General features: G+C 43.2%; 1 protein-coding gene across 4 annotated transcripts in view; it reads left to right on the top strand.

Annotated features, from left to right (window-relative positions):
• Positions 1–7,855: 7,855 nt before the first annotated feature.
• The window catches only part of adarb1b (adenosine deaminase RNA specific B1b), a 91,006-nt gene continuing 83,434 nt past the window's right edge, over positions 7,856–15,427 (top strand). For all 4 annotated transcript variants that reach the window (XM_035520562.2, XM_081713153.1, XM_035520554.2 and 1 more), the window contains exon 1: positions 7,856–8,067. The gene's annotated coding sequence lies outside the window, so the exon portion shown is untranslated. The remainder of the gene's footprint in view (positions 8,068–15,427) is intronic.

Raw genomic sequence — 15,427 nt, 5'->3', positions numbered from 1 at the left:
ACAAGAAGGACAGTTTCTGGGCATATTCATCTCTTCTGCCTGATTAAAAAGCAACAATCAGTTCTGATCTCCCTTTACCTCATGCGACCTTGGCCAAGTTTCCAGGAAGCACCTGGATTTCTGATGACATCTATCAGACAAAAAGCCCCAGAAGTGAAAGCCCCACTGGCCTCAGGTCGTTTACCTGGTGAAGGAGTACTCGTTCTTAAGTCACATCACAGTCCTCACTATCTCCTCACACCCTCTGAGAAAATTTCCCATCTGAGCTCCTCTGCTGTGGCGCTAATCCATTATGAATCAATTACAAGTGCCACCAAGCTCGGTGTTCTTCAGTCTTTGTCATTCATCCAGTTATGCTGCCTGACACCATTGCTTAGCTAAGAGGCTCTGCTGGAGTGTGTGCTTTCTCTATAGCAAATGCTGTACTTAAGTGCCGGAGAATAAACAGGGACCATAAGACCAGACCTGCTGGTTCTCTGATATATAAAGAGACTCTATGGTCAACCCATCCATGCAAATCATCTCCTGTAAGGCAGACTGCTTCATTGTTTAGACACACAGTGGTATCACCAAGCATCTCAAGGCTTTATTGACTCATTGACTCAAAATGAGGTCAAACATGCAGTTTCTATATATTAAAAAAGTACAACAAGAACTCAGTGGAGAAGTGATGAAATTGCCTCTCTGCAGGTGGAAGCACGGTAGCGTCCTCTGCCGTAACCAATACACGTGGATGTGGATATTGTCATATCAACTACACATGTGTACAACAGCAGTGCCCATGTGTAGTAACAGACAATATGGAATGGCAAAAAACATTTTGAAGGTGACAAACATTAACAGTGCAAACACATGCTATACATTAAAATTGATTTGACAATAGGTAAGAAAAGGTTTGTTGAGGTCCAAGTTGAAGCAATGAAGATAGTTCAAAATGTCTTTGAAGTGACACTGCAGGGGGCAGTTAATTATGAGTTCACGACCATATTCTGCAGTACTGGACTGCTCTGGGATCAGCTGCCAGATGGCAGCAGCGTGAGGAGGTCTGGGCTGGGTGTGTGGGGTCCCTATTGACATTCTCCTCTTTCTTCTTGTGCCATTTCTAATAGATGTCAGAAATGATTGGGAGTGGTGGCCAGGTGATGCAAGAGAGTGCCAGAACTCTGGAGGGCTGCCGTCTGAGATGCCCAGTTTAGTGCCCTAACACTGCAGCAGATGCTTTCTACAGCACATCTGTATAAGCTCTGAAAGAATTCTGAAACTGAGGGCGCACCTGTGAACATACTCCAGGTGCAGGTTGGGGGGGGGGGGGGTCATGTTCCCCTCAGTGTTTGTTTTATTTAGCATAAAAAACTGTTTATATGAGTTAGTCGAATATTTTTGTGCTGGATGTGTTGTTGCACTGGAGATGTTTTGTGTGTGAGCCATGTGAAGTCCTCTGAGATTCAAGTTCATAGGCACCTGAAGCAGATTAACTGGTAATGTAAGATGTGTCATAGTAAAGGGTGGCATTGTCTGTCTGCTTTCTTCTAAACTAACAACCAGTTGTTTGGTTTTGAATCACTAAGGGAGAATCTGTTTACTGCACACATAGCAGCACGCAAGAGTTTCTTCCCTGTACACTGATTCATCTGTATATCAGCTCCTCAGCAGCAGTGTCAACAACAAACCTTTGTTTTGTTTTTGTCTTTTATTATCACTCAGTTATTGATTTATAACTATCATTATTTTTAATATTTTCTTTTATCTTCTTTTTATCCTTCATTATTGTCATTGTTGATATTAATATCTTCTTTTTATCCTTCATTATTGTCATTGTTGATTTTCGTATTAGTACATCTAAGGGATTCATAGTTCATAGTACACCTCATGGATTCATAAGCCATATACAGTATTAAAACTAACATATTGGTTTTATTGGTCCTCCACAGAGGTGAGTTAATGGAGGGCACAAAACCCCAAAACAAAACACCCTCTCCCAAACAAAGCTGATATGCAGAACTGTACAGCTTTTGATGAAAGGCAATAGAGGAGATGGGTTGAGCACACAGAGTTGAGGGGCTCAGGCTTGGTGGGGATGTACTTGGGGATGAAAGTTCTGAGTTCAGCTAATCAAGAAGTCTAGCATCCAAGTGCCATTCTGAACACAGGTGCACTGAGTTTAGTGACGATGACGTGATATGACTGTGGTGAAAGATGGTTGTCGTCTTCTTCAAAGCTAATTGAAAGTTAAATGGAAGCTAAGTGGGAAGCTGAACTTGATGTGAACCATGTCAAATTGCTTGAGGCACTCTATAATAAGTGCAGAAGGCAATTCAGAGTGGTGGTCAATAATTTCTAAGGCAGCAGTAATGGTACCCTTGTGGTATCCAGCAGACTGGGATGAAGAAAGGACAACTTCTAGGCAGACACATTAAGATCACCATTAGGAATGCTATGGGACCCAGCAGCTCTGTGGAAACTGACTCATCAGAGATCCTTTCTCACATCATTGGTGACAGGAATGGCACCTGGTTCCTGAAGCATTTGGATACAGCCGTAAACATTAGGATACAGCCGTTACTATCTTTTGTTGTGTGTCTTTTTTAAGTCCATGTCAGTGCCAGAGGAGCAGTCTCAAGTCAGAAGTGTCAGCGGTGCTGAGCCAGAAAGGTTAGTTTTTAAACTATTGTGTTGACTGCTCCTTTTTGACTGTTCCACTATTCCAGCTGGATGCACACTGCCTCTGTCACACCTTAGGCTGGCTAGTGCATTCAGGTGATGGCCCATTTCCAGACTTTTGTTGATAGGATTCCATTACTGCCAAATTGTTATTGTTTCGGAAGATTACATTAGATTTGCAGAAGATTATTCTGTCTGTATTTAAGCATGATAAATTATTTAATTTTGTGTTAAATAACTTGTGGATGTATTTGTAGAAAACATAAATAACAAAAGAGCAAAAAGACACGGAACACAGATGAAAGGGGGCATGACATGTTGATGCAGTTGAATAGATGGGATAATATGTAAGTTCTTTCAAGGGCATGTGCCAACGTTTAATTCCAGTATAGGGGAATGCTCTCGGGATCAGAACATTTAAACAGTCCTTTTATTTTCCACTCCCTAGGGACCGCAAAATGCATCTGTCCTCTTCATTGTCCTCCATCTATGATGCAATAGGGTGGCATTCTTTCCAAAAACATTTCCATGTTTTACACACCTTCACCTTCAGCCTCAGAAACCTCCAGCATTTATATTTAGGAGTTCAGAGGAGAGCATGAAAATACCTTTTTATATTTATTCAGAGAAAGTGATTTTATGACATTCCATGTTTAAGGAGTATTCACAGATATGATGTCTAAACAATAAAGTGTCTTTCTGAAATCTGTTTCTTGCAAACATTAGGAATTTCCAGCCTATTTGACTGATGGAAAAATGAGTATAAACTTGACAAAAGTCATCCAAACAGGAATGAAAATTCTTCAAAACTTATTCACACTGAAGTGTAAAATTCACAATCCATTTTTATGCAGAGGTACTTGTTGAACCACATTACATTATGTACACATGTTTTAAATTAGGTTCTTTATGAGGCATGATGTTGCATTTACTGTAGGCAGCCAGATGTTTTCACCCATTTAAAGTGCATCTCATTGTTGTTTGGTAGTGTCTATAAAAACAAGCGCATTAAGAAATAATTAATATATGCTTTATTATCAGCCAATAAATTTTTTGTTAAATGGATTGTTGCAAAGCAACAGTGTTCCATCCAGTGTGGTACATGTATCCAGGTTAATGACTGTAGACCTCTGCATTATAAGTTGGCATCTCCACCTGACTGTCACAGTGACACAGACAGCTCTTTGGCTTGCTCTGCCAGGCCTTGAATAAAATGTAGCCTTGACAATGAAACATTTTTATGGACCAGAAGTTCTTAATACTTTAAGAATCATGACATTTTCAGTCAAAGCTTTGTTCATCTTCAATCTTCAATCTTCAAAATTCATCTTCAAAGTTATATCTGTATTTGTGACCAAGTAATTTAAAGACAAAGTGTAGGAATAGTTTACCCCCTCAAAAAACCAACAACTTTGGTGTAAGTAAATTACTGAGGTTACAGAGTCCTCCACCCACCCACCAAAAGAACCCCAGAGTGAACCCCAAAATTCAAATAAACAAATCACACTGTGCTCACATCTTCACCAACTCCCTCATCTAGCTTAAATATATCAAGCTGTCGTTTTTTCTGGCTTTCAGCTTCTAGCACCTGACCAACATCAATCACTGATTGTTGCAGTCTGCTTGTACATGGACGTCTCAGAGTCATAGTGAGCGCTTACCCTTTTTATGACCAGTTGGTTGCTATTGTATGACCTCTGCCTAATTGTGCCTTTGCCTTTTGGAACTGAAGTAGTCTTCTAGCACTTATATCTTGGTGCCTCTTGCAATCATTACAGAAGACTTGGACATGCTGGATGCTGTATGGATATCTATGCTAAGATGTCACCACCCAGAACCAGTTGCTCAAGCGGTGAGAGATATAACTGGCCAACCTGGGAGCTATCCAGCCAACATTCACAACAGTTGTCAACACCTACCGCCTCTCCAGAGACACCTTTTACTGTCACCACTCCCGTCTTATCAGGAGCTGTCAACACCTGCATCACTCAACACCCCGTTAAAACTAGCTCTCCTGGATTGCTATGATACAATACAAGGATTTCTTCCTCCAATTTTCTTCCCATAATGTATCACGCAGGCTACTTCAGAATCAAAATGTGTAATATATGTCTCATCCGAAGGACCATACCCTGGAGATGGTCAAAGCAGTGTGCGAAAGAGGACTTGCTGAAACTTGGACTTTCTGTAAAAAAAAATTAAATTAAAAAAAGCACAGCTGCTGACTGTGCAATCCCATTTAAATGCCTGCAGTAAACTGTGGTGGGAATGAGTCTATGCTTATTACACCTTTCAGAATGGGATTAAATTGGTTGGAATAGTGGAAGCATAGTCAACAGGCTGCATGCATGGAGAGAACTTGTTTGAACTAATCGATGGGGCATCATGAAAACAGGCAGAGGGGTCAAAAAGAGACCAGCAGGGTAACCTTGGGCAATTTAATAATCAAAAAACCAAACACACACAAGGGGCTAGAATAACACAAACAAACAGGTTAATAATATACCTAAGAAGGTCAAGGCTTTGTAGCACAATGGGTGAAAGGAGAGTATATATAGTGCCCTATTGAATTATTAATTAACTGCAGGTAATTGGGAGGTACCAGGGTGACAGCAGGTGACCCAGATTAGTAAAACCTAGAGGGGAGCCTTTGGCAGCCCAGAGCCTTCATGACACAGGTTCTCATAACGATTACACAGTTCATTAAAATAGGAACTGAGAGGAAATGTGGGCCCACTCCCATCTGATAAGATCCTATTCTGTTTGGCCCACTGTTTCACCATCATAAGTCAATAATACATTTGAAGAAAAAAAGCCAAAGCCCTTTGTGTTACAAGTTGAATCAGTCCTAGAAATCAGATCACTGCACTTCTGCATCTCCTGTGGGTCTATGGAGCAACAAGGAAATTTCTCAATGAAGCACAAGACAAAGCCCTTATTCTCTTTCAATCTCTTCTTTGTATTGATGGACTGGACGATCTACCCTGGCCAATGGAGATGTCTCTCTCAACACACAAGCGTTTAAGCTTACTGAAGGTCTTATACACCAACTAAACATCCTGAACAACTAATTGTCTGGACTGTTAGCTCAAAGTCCTGTGTTGCACAAACTTTTCTTTTCACCTCCATTGCAAGTCCTAATGTGGTCAACTAAACATAGATTTTTAAACAATATAATGAGCAATTACAACTATTTGAAAAAAAAACAACAACCCTATGCTATTAAACTCACAGTTTCTGCCACAGTGCTAAATGTTTACACTGCAACTGCTTTCCCTGGTAAAGTGGGGAGTGAAAAACTCTTTCCACTTCCTTTGGTTGCTTTGGTACTGGAACGGAAAGGCATGCTAAAATTTGCACAGCTCTAGAACTCCAGAGTGCATTGAATTGTTATCATCCAATCACTCCTTCTCTGGCTTCTTTTTCCAGTGCTCAGAATCATCTGCATGATTGCAATTCTCACTGTACTCCAACAGTACCATTTATTTTGGACCATCATCTATCTGACTTTGTTTTTCACTTCTCCTATGAAACTACACTCTTACATCTTGCTGCCCAGACTGACCAGTCTTCTTTTGCTGTGATTGTAAACCATGACAGCTGGGGCAGAATTATTGTGACTGGATGACCGAACAGATCTGAGGCCAATTTTTCACTTTTTCCCTTGATGAGCAATAGCATATTATGACTAAAAACAGGTATAAGAAAGCAGCCTCTGCCTGGACTACAATATTCATTTTAAATTGAATGACACATGAACTGTGACGAGGCAAAGAGTGAATGTGATTGTGACAGCGAGACAGCAAGAGCTTAGTATACCAAATATCTACAGATCCTTAAGGTGAGAGAAAGTGAAAGAGCTTTTTCACACTTCACCTGATCTTTGACACTTACAAGTTCTTAATCACTGCTTCTGATTCATCAGCACGGCCCAATCAACGATTACTAATGTTACTCCTCTAAAAAAATATATGAATTTATGATTTCTCCTTCCCATTTTTCAAATTGATCTGAGCTTAATGTTCAATGGATTGGTCTAATTACAGTTAGAACACATAACGTTTTCAGTACCGCTAGTGAGAAGGGATCATTGATGCATTCATTCATTCATTTGGTTTAAAACAAATGAAGAAATGTAAAGAGCTGCCAGAAAGAAAAATGGGGAAACCGAAAGCCTTGTTGTGTTGTTGTTATTTTTCTGTTTAGCCTTGTGAGTATATAAAAGCAGCAGATGAACCATTTACTGTCGGTGGACCATTTTCATATATCTTATATGGAATTAAATGTGTTGATGCTGGACATAATTACTTAATGACTATAGTTCTCTTTAGCCACTTCGCTCTTTTTCAAGGTACTTTTATAGATACTTGAAAAAGAGAAGTACAGAATCTGTTTCTGATCATTTCATCTTAAGCAATAAATAAAACCTTTCTTTATCTATTACACATGCACATGTACACTTGTGTGTGTGTGTGTGTGTGTGTGTGTGTGTGTGTGTGTGTGTGTGTGTGTGTGTGTGTGTGTGTGTGTGTGTGTGTGTGTGTGTGTGTATACAGCCACCCTAGTGTTTGGCAGAGGATTCCCCACTCGACAGCAAACAATAAAAGATACAGGCCTGGGTTATAACAGTAAGAAACAGATGTTAAAATCTTTGAGTGAGAGAACTTTACTTGATGAGTCATGTTTGTATATTCTTTTTTGCCTCATGAGCTGTTGGCAGAGGTAGCATGTTACTTTTTCTATATACTGTAGGCTGATAAGTCAACCTATACTTATGGCTCATGTGCAGACAAATTGTGAAAGAGCCTATACTAGTATAATTCACAAGTAGGCAATTTTAAATATGATTTATTTTTAGCTAATATCTAATAGTGTGGTTTGTTACTGATCTGATATTCTACAGTTACACAGTTGGCAAACCTTTGGCACGCTCTTACACTAATACATAACTACACACATGTAATAAACATAACATGCAAGTCTGAGGGTGTTTTCTCAGCAGTTTATAAATATAACTGTGAGCAAAGATTATCATCTACGCTGTTTGTATATAATCTTTTCACTCTTTGTTTTTGGCCAATCGTGTTGTTTCCCACTAGTTCAGCCTCCTATCCTCAGCCCCCTTTGGCTTTCTGGTTGTGGGTGTTCCCGTTTCTGCGTCATGCCAATGAGAATCTGCCTCTCCAACCACGTTGCTCGCTCTCGACGAGCGACCCCGCGAGAGTATCTTAGGCCGCTGTCTGATCAAATGCGGTTTGTGGTCTACGTTGAACTGCTTCTCCTACATCAGAACACCGAGCTCCGAGACGCAGATAGAAGCGTTCTTTGAAGTTATCTCAATGGAGGACGACAGAGTCTTATATTCGTCTTGAGCCCTGTCGTTTAGTGTTGCACAACCTCAAAACAGTAAGTACTGACGTATTTTCACGTTTGCGTAGCGTGCATTGTCGGGTTATTTTGCTTGTGTTCCGGTTGTTTTTATATAATATTTCATCAAATCCCACAATGCCTTCGAGAAATCTAAACACGCAGCTTCTCGACCGCGCTACTTGTTTACGTCGGTCGATTTACATGTCATCGAATCAAGTAGCCTGTAACTTCTTTTCTGCTTTGAAAGCTGCTGCGAATCGTTGCGCTGCGCTAGAGGTCTGAGTGTTTGCACGCGCGTTCGAACGAAAGCGATACATTGTTGCCGCTGTGCTGGGCGCGCGAGGCTGTCATAATGCAGTTCCACCGGGCGCGAGGGTCTGGGAGCTTAGCGTGTGTACAACTCTGCTATGCTAAAAAACCATCACTGTTCAGGTCTGTCGTCGGGCATGTATACGGCTCGGTGCTCATGGTGCTGCACACGGTAGCGTTCAACCGCTCCTAAATCCTAGGACGAGTCGAGAAAGTTGGCGAAATCGACGGACGAAAAGTCTCCGGTTCGGGAGAGGACGGGCTCTCTTGTGCAGTAGCGTCGGAATGTGGAGGCAGTAGAATGAGGAGTTCTACACCTGTTCCACGTACGCTTTGTTGACATTCTCCTCATGCGCACGCCAGCTTTTTGGTGAGGTGTGTAAACTACCATTTAACATTTGTAACGTCAAAACGTGTCACTTGACGCATCTTATTTTGTAGATGCTGCTGTATTTATTCCTGCCAGGTAATATTTTATTCGATTAATCTACCATCTCAGATTAAAGGGAATGTCGTTTTTAAAGCGGGTTAAAATCGCAATACAACTGATATCAACTTAAATTGTTTTATTTCTTTTTTAAAAAGACATTTCTGTTTGTCCTTGTAATCGCTGGTGACCATTTCCCTTGATCCGAGAGCTTATTATCTCGGCAGTCTTTATTCGTTTTCCACAGTATATTCATTTCATCTCTGAGGCTGGGCTGCAAAGGTTCACCAACCTGTCTGTTAAGAGTAAGACAGCCTTCCAGTTGCGCATTCAGCCTACATCTGTGGCAGACCTGTGCTCCCTCATTGCTGGAGATAACACAGGCCCCATGTTAAGGTTCCAGGGACTGGTAGCTGACAGGCTGCGCGTTCATCTCGGTCAGAGCTGCACTTCGTGCCTTCAAACACAGGCTTATTCACACATGTGCTAAGCATCGTGAGTTCATATTAGTTTCCCATAAACCCACTGCTGTGCACATCATTGGAGAGCTGTCATTATGAATAAGCAGATTTGACTGTAGCAGTGCACACCAGATTATGGAACGCGTTTATTGTCTGGACTCTGGCTATTGTCTTCTTCAGTTAAAACCTTACTTTCTGTTTGGGTAAGGTTCTGGTTTTGTGTGCTGGTGTTTTCATTAGCCAGACTTTTCCATATTGTGTTTACATGTGTAGGTATGGCTCATCTCTTGTCGTGGGTCCCCTAGAGGGCCTGTCATGGCTTCATAGCCTTGGGCCTAGCAGACAGTTATCTCACACAGCTTGTTAGCGGCTTGTTTCGGCTGGAGCCCTGTGTGTACATACAGCTTATTGGTTAATCAGTTGTGACCAGCTGACGTGGGGGTATAACAGTGCTCAGTCAGCGTCGCCTGAATGCTCCCAACGCCACTCCGAGTGCTGGGTTATTCATTAGAGGCGGAGCTAATGGTCCAGCCCGAGCTAGGCCCATTCCTGCCAGCGCATGCTTGTGCCAAACCTGTCAAATTAGATTTGATCCCTGACAGTGCGTTTTCCATTTGTGCCATTCACAGGTGCCACTATATGGTGCAAGAGGCTGAAGCAACAGTGATGTGTTTTTAGAGGCATCAGTATTGACCCGTATCTGTGTGACTGTGCTGCTTTTAAATTGTGGCCAAAGTAGCATACATACTCCTTACACTATAAGTACATATGTTACTGTTACCGTTGTCCTTGTTTGTTTGTTTGTTTGTTTTTGTTTGTTTAGCTGATTTTCAGTATCAGGGCATGGGAGCCTTATTTTGTCTTATAAATTCATGGTTAACAGGAACTTAGTAAATATCTGACAAAGGCAGTGAAAGCTACAAGCACTAATATTACTACATTAAGTCTCCAGGGACCACTGAATTATGAGTAGCAGCAGTAAATACGATAGGTTGTTATGGTACGATGCACAGAAATAACACACATAGAAGTGGGTTGTGAGTTTTGGCACTGTATTCAAGCAGCAGATTAGAACATGTCTACCTTTCCTTATGAGCTTTACTCTCCCCATAACAATCTGCTGCAGATATTAGCCTCCAGTCTGACAGGCTGAGCTTAGGGGACAGGGTGCAGTGAAAACGGAGGCCTCTGAAGATGCGATGTTGATGCTGAGTGAGAGGGCTGTAGGTTTGGAGTATGTTCATAATCACGCATGATTCTCTGTGACGCACTAAGGAAGTGCTAAATACTTATGAACATGACTAATTTGCTTGATGAAATGGGGCCTATAATTGTTGGTAAAGTGACCCTTGGTGGCGCTTTGATTATGATTTCCGTGCTTTATTAGGATTGAAAGAGCTTTGTTGGATAATGTAGCAAATGATTAGTGTCCAAAAGCAAGGCACAGCTTGTGGTGACAACATTGTTTTCTAATGGTAGAAGTGGAATTAAGCTGCATGTCTTTTATTTTAAAGCACTTAAGAGTACAAACTAAAGAAAGGGTAAAGAATAAAGACTGAAGCAACTACACGGTACATTTTCGTTTCTGCTGAGCTGGCCTTTTGTAATTAATAGGATATTGCCCATTCACACTAAATGAATTGCAGTGCAATTAGTAGAAGTGAAGTCTGGCCCCCACGGCAGTGTTCCTCTGGCCTGTGTAAAACTCAGCCCTAGCGACTGAATTTGCTCTCTCATGCGTCACCTTTCTTTTTGTGGTGCACCATGTTAACATTTGGAAAGTGTGACTCAAACCCCAATTAACAATGGTGGGCAGGTTTTAAGAGCAGGTCTATTGGACTGGAAGCATTGTGGTGGGTTTCTGGAGGGGGCCGGAGCTAGGGGCCTGGTGGTTGCTTGGGCTGAGTGCTGCAGCATGGCTGAGGAAGGTGGAGCTTCAGGCTGGGGGGGTGTGTTGGGGCTAATAGGATCTGCAGTTCCCCTAGTGACGAAACCTCTGCGACTCATGCCAGGACTGTTCTGCGATGCCAGGACACGTCACCGCTGCCTCGTTTCCTCCCCAGAGAGTTGCCTTCTGCAGGTCATGGCTGTTTCTCATGCCCAGACCGTTTGTTTGTTTGTTTGTTTGTTTATGTTGATTTCATAGCAGATGCAATCAGCTGGTGGTCTGTGTGGGACAGGGCACTGCTGAACTGCATTTTGTAAGATGTTTCATAACCTTTGTAATGGAAGGGATGAACCCTTGGTGGACTGAGAAAAGGGCTAACGCACTTAACGCACTTGACACACTCGACACAGTCTGTATCCATCAAGCACTGGTGGTAACCTCTCAGTTTATTTGCACTGGATGGAGGGTCCCAATATGACCAGTGATGCTGTTTCTGTGCAGGTTTGAGCCTCGGGCATTGGTGGTCCTCATTTCATGTTAAATATTCATGAATCTCCCCATTAAGGCTATTGGTATATAAATAATTGCTGTCATTTTCATGCAGTTTCCCTGAAAAAATCTTTTTGTTCATTTCTTTTTAATGTTACCAAAAACTGTGCCATGTCCTGCTCCCATGTGCTTTTACGGGATAATTTACAAATCACATTTATTAGAAGTCATGAAGTTGGGAAATTTGCTCACTCTGAGCGAGCAGCGTTGCCTTGGGTATTGATCATCTGGGATTTGTCAGCTTCGCTTTGCCTTTGCTCACTATTTGACTGCTGAGGTCGTTGTCCTCTGGCCTCTTCTGGGATAAGTCTGGGCATGTATCTCATCTTGCACCTTGCAGGGACTGCATGCTTTATTAAGCTTCCAAACAGCTTTGAAAGCTGCGCACAGCCGTGAATGTGGACACCACCTCTCTCCTTGCCTGCAGTCTGTGCTCAGGGATTGCATACTCAGTGCCACAGCATTTAGACTTGGCGGCGGTACCCGCGTGTGCCATCCTCATCGACATTCCTTAACGGGCTTATATATGTGCGTTACGGGACTTGTTGCCAAAGCAGCTGTGATGAGGGCCCATGCCTGTGATGCTCGCGTGACCACGTCCTTAGCACAGTGCGTGTCCTTGAGAACCAGGTCCTTGTCTCTCTATGCACTTGTGTACGGCGCCGAATAATTACCCAGCGCCAAGACTTACTGGGTGACATGTCGGCTTGTTATATGGCACAAGTTAACAGAAGGTAGTGGAGACCCATGCGGTGCCCGCTGGTTCTGTGGTGATGGGGGCGGTTGGTGGGGTCGGGTGGAGGTGGTATGGAGTATGGATAAACCTGCAGATGGACCATCTCCGAGGTCTGAGCAGCACTGTTTGTCCTCCTAATGTAGCATTACATGGTCCCGTAATGGACAGCTTGATCCATGATGCTGCAGGCAAGCTCATGGTACCCCCCCCCCCCACCCACTTCCTTTGCACTGTTTTTTTCGCAGTCTCCTTGATAGACCCTGGTGCTGAGTCACTACCAGGAGCTGAGGTTCACCTGCCTCAGATGGTTGGCTTCTACTCACACCTTTCTTATAGGTAAACTGCATTTTTGGGATCTGTGCACACCCATGCACATTTTACTTGGTAACAAGTGGGTTATTTCAGTCAGGGTAATGTATCTGTCACTGGTTCAGACACATTCATAACAACTCATGCAAGCGCGTTGTGTGACTCTAAGCACGGCTGGTGCAAGCTTTTGCTCAGTGTCACCTCCATTCTTTCCTCAAGCCCTGGGCTGCACATTGCACTGGGTTCCCCTAGGTATCTAAGATAACTGAGTGGGACAGGAATCCAGTTTTGTGTGTGTGTGTGTGTGTGTGTGTGAGAGAGTGTATATTTACTCTGGTGCCCAAATTGACTTGATTTGGCAAGGACACATGCATAATACAAGTATAATCGGGGAGTTCTGAAGACATGCTGTTTACATTCAGTAGCTCTGCTGTCCTTCTAATAGACTCTGGTGTTAATGGCACAGCAGAACATGATGTTCCTGATGGGCAGCACAGCCTCATGCAAGTTACAATACCTGGCTTTTTTCAATTCCTGCATAAATGTCACTTTGTCTTGATTAATTTTTTTCCCCCTGTAGTATTCATCTAGCCACAGAAAAGAGCATCTGCTCTGATGTCATGGTTCGTGGAATACTTTAGATTCAGAAGACAGAGTTATGTAAGTCCAGCTGAGCTGAAGTCTGTTAACGTTGTTTTTTTTTTTTGTTTTTTTTTTTTTACCCAGGCAGAAGTAAAGCAGATTGTAAAGGAAAGCAGGCTAAAGAAGTTCCCCGCTGCTGTTTAGTTTCGTAATAAGCCCAGATCCTGACTGGTACTCCGAGGCTGCTGCCCTAGCTCTCTGCTCAGCCGTGTTCCCTGTGACGAGTGCTCGATTGCCTTCTTAGATAATGTACTTTGACCCCTTTGTTTGTTTACTCTGCTGTGGTTCGGTGCTGATTAAGAATAACTGTGCTGACCCGCTGCCTGCCAGCTTTGCTCATTCCCTCTAGTGTCCTTCAGTAATTGTGGATGCAGAAAAGAGCATCTGTGTGTTTTTTCTCCCATCCTGCGATCAGCCTGTGGAGGGGCTCCTGGCAGCCACTGATCTGCGGGAGACAGTGCAGCCATCTGCTATTGCCTTGTTTGTGGGTTTTCCGGCACGCTCTGACTCTCTGGGGCTGTGGGCCAGCCCGGGTGGCGGCTCTGAGCAGGCCGCGTCTCTCTGGCCACGCCTCTCTCTCCCTTGGTGGCGTCGAGCAGCCCCTGCTGGCTGCCTGCAGGCGGAGCTCTAGGCCTGGGTGTCTGGCATCAGGATGTTCGATGTGTCATGCTCCCTAACCCCGTGGTGGACAGGTCGGCGCAGGTCCACTGTGTCACGCCTGAACGGAGAGGTCATAGAATTTGTCACAGACACGCACACGCTTGAGGTTTTTTGAGACGAAGACTGTCGTGAGTCATGGAATGCGTGTACTGTGTAGACAGGGCTGTTTGCAGAGAGGATGGGTGATGTGTTATGTACAGCAGATGCATAGCATGCTGGTTTTTGATCTCATTCTCTGGTTGTGAGCAAATATTTACTGCTTGTTTGTTTAGTTGTTTGTTTATTTGAGCCTTGGACCATCAAGCAGAATCACAGAACATGAGTTTCAGTGTAGGTTGCCCTCTGTTGCTATATAGATGAAAATCCTAATTATTGTCAATTCTAGATACATGGCTCACCCTAGGCTCGGAGGAATGATTGTAATGGATGATTGATTATTGTATCCCATGCAGATCTGATCACCTCAGGCTTTCTATGGTATGGTAGAGGACGTGCTCAGATAGGGAATTGAGTTGCAGGATCTGTTTCATATGATGTGTTTGCATGTTTCTGATATATGGAGGATGTCGAAAGAAGATGAAGGCGGATACATAATGTTTTTAATCTTTTTTTTTTTTCTTCTTTTTTATAACTTCTGTATGTTTCTTACTTCATTCTCTTGTGGCTCTTTAAAGAGCAGAGCCATCCACCTTGACCACAGCAACTGCCAACTGCCTCGTCCTTCCCCCGTCCTCCTTTGGCTGGTATTTGATAGATGATTGGAGACCTTTTTCCTCTAAATGCTTCACTCCTCCTGTAGGACAGAGGAGGGGAGAGAGTCTGCCTGAATGGTTAAAGCAGCGAGGTTTTTTTTTTTTTTTTTTACTGACAAGATCTGTGTTGTGACACCTCTGTAAACGCACCGGGTCCAGATACGTTGCCCGACGTTGCGCGATTCCCCCTGCCGGCCCATCTGGGGGGAGGGTTGCTGGCATTCCTGCGTGGGCACATGGCATGGAGCTCCTCTCTTTTCCAACACCCATTAATAATGCTACGAGATCTACAAGTAATGTGCACCTGGAGCCTGTGGATTAAAAAAAAAAAAAAAACAGGAAAAATAACCCTTAAAACATCAGGAAAAAAGGGTGCTAACTTTGCAATCTGGCAGGTGCAAGCTGTTTTTTGGGGGCATACACGTGCTCTTTGTTCAGTCAGTGGGAACATTTTAATTTGATCTCTCTCTTTCATTTTCTTTTTTTTTCCGGGTAGGGCTGACTGGTTTGCCTGAGCGCTCATTTCAGGCCATGTCGAGCCTTTTGTCGGCACACAGTGTTTCTACTGTTTTCACAGCCTGCAGTATGTAGGGCCGCGTTAAATCCGAGCGGAAGCTAAATGCCGTTGACATTTAGTTGAGCTCTTGCTGGTTGGAGTCCGCG

The sequence above is a fragment of the Electrophorus electricus genome, chromosome 4, assembly GCF_041902795.1.
Source record: "Electrophorus electricus isolate QZ-2024a chromosome 4, ASM4190279v1, whole genome shotgun sequence".
In the NCBI taxonomy this organism is placed as follows: Eukaryota; Metazoa; Chordata; class Actinopteri; order Gymnotiformes; family Gymnotidae; genus Electrophorus; species Electrophorus electricus.
The sequence above is the reverse complement of the archived record's forward strand: the minus strand, read 5'-3'. Positions and strand labels throughout refer to the sequence as shown.